Genomic DNA, 934 nt, shown 5'->3' with positions numbered 1-934 from the left:
GGAGGGAGCAGAGGTCGAAGAGGCTTGGAAACACAGCCATGTCAGCACATGTGTGACCCCAGTCAGTAGTGTGAAGAGTGTGTGTGCACGTGTGCATGTGTGCATGTGTGTGATATCCAGGTCATCTGTGGGGCTCACAGTGACCTCCACCAGCAACAAGAGCAGAGGGTGGGGAGTGGTTCTTCTAAGAGCCACCCCCTAGATGGCAGGTCCTGACAGCCGCCTCATGGTCACCGTGTGTATTTTGATGACCTCGAGCTCATGGTCCCTCTGTTCTCAGCTCACAGGGATAAGGAGACAAAGTAGAGCTTGCTTTGGCAGCATTTATACTAAAACTAGAACGATACAGAGATTAGCGTGGCCCCTGAGCAAGGATGACGTGAAAATTCATGAATGTTTCCACACTTTTAGAGGGAAGGGACATATGTATACCTTTGGCTGATTCTCATCGTTGTATGGCAGAAAGCAACACAACATTGTAAAGCAATTATCGTACTATTAAAAAATTAAGAAAAAATTTAACAACAAGAGGACAAAATTACCTTTGAGTTTTGCCTCTTCCTCACACTCCCAGCCAGCCTCTTGTGGAGAAAACACCATCAGTGCCTTTGACAAAGGCAGAGGTGAGGGGGTTTGGATGGGAGGATAAGAGAGGAGGAGAGTGGAATCCGTAAAGCACAGCCCCTCGATCACTGAGTGTTGGCTGCAGAATTGCACAAGGAGAGTATTGAAATGCTGCCCAACTTTTAGTTAGTAGAGTCAAGAATGAGTAATGAATATCCTGTTCACAATCGTAAGGTACCAGGGAACACCAGACTTCAGCCCCCAAGCCCCTTTCAGGGCCTGAGACACAGCCTCTCATCAGGATCTCGAGCATCCACACGGAGACGGACAGAAACCACCATTCATGACCACTCACCCTGAGCAGAATCAC

At 48.2% G+C, this 934-nt stretch overlaps 1 pseudogene; it reads left to right on the top strand.

Annotated features, from left to right (window-relative positions):
• Positions 1-309: 309 nt before the first annotated feature.
• On the top strand, positions 310-409 carry LOC147346157 (U6 spliceosomal RNA; annotated as a pseudogene).
• The last annotated feature ends 525 nt before the right edge of the window (positions 410-934 follow it).

Source organism: Bos grunniens, chromosome 24 (genome assembly GCF_055505025.1).
Source record: "Bos grunniens cultivar Pamir isolate PY7600 chromosome 24, Bosgru_T2T1.0, whole genome shotgun sequence".
NCBI classification, from domain to species: domain Eukaryota; kingdom Metazoa; phylum Chordata; class Mammalia; order Artiodactyla; family Bovidae; genus Bos; species Bos grunniens.
Note: the sequence above shows the minus strand (reverse complement) of the source record. Positions and strands in the feature narration are given on the sequence as shown.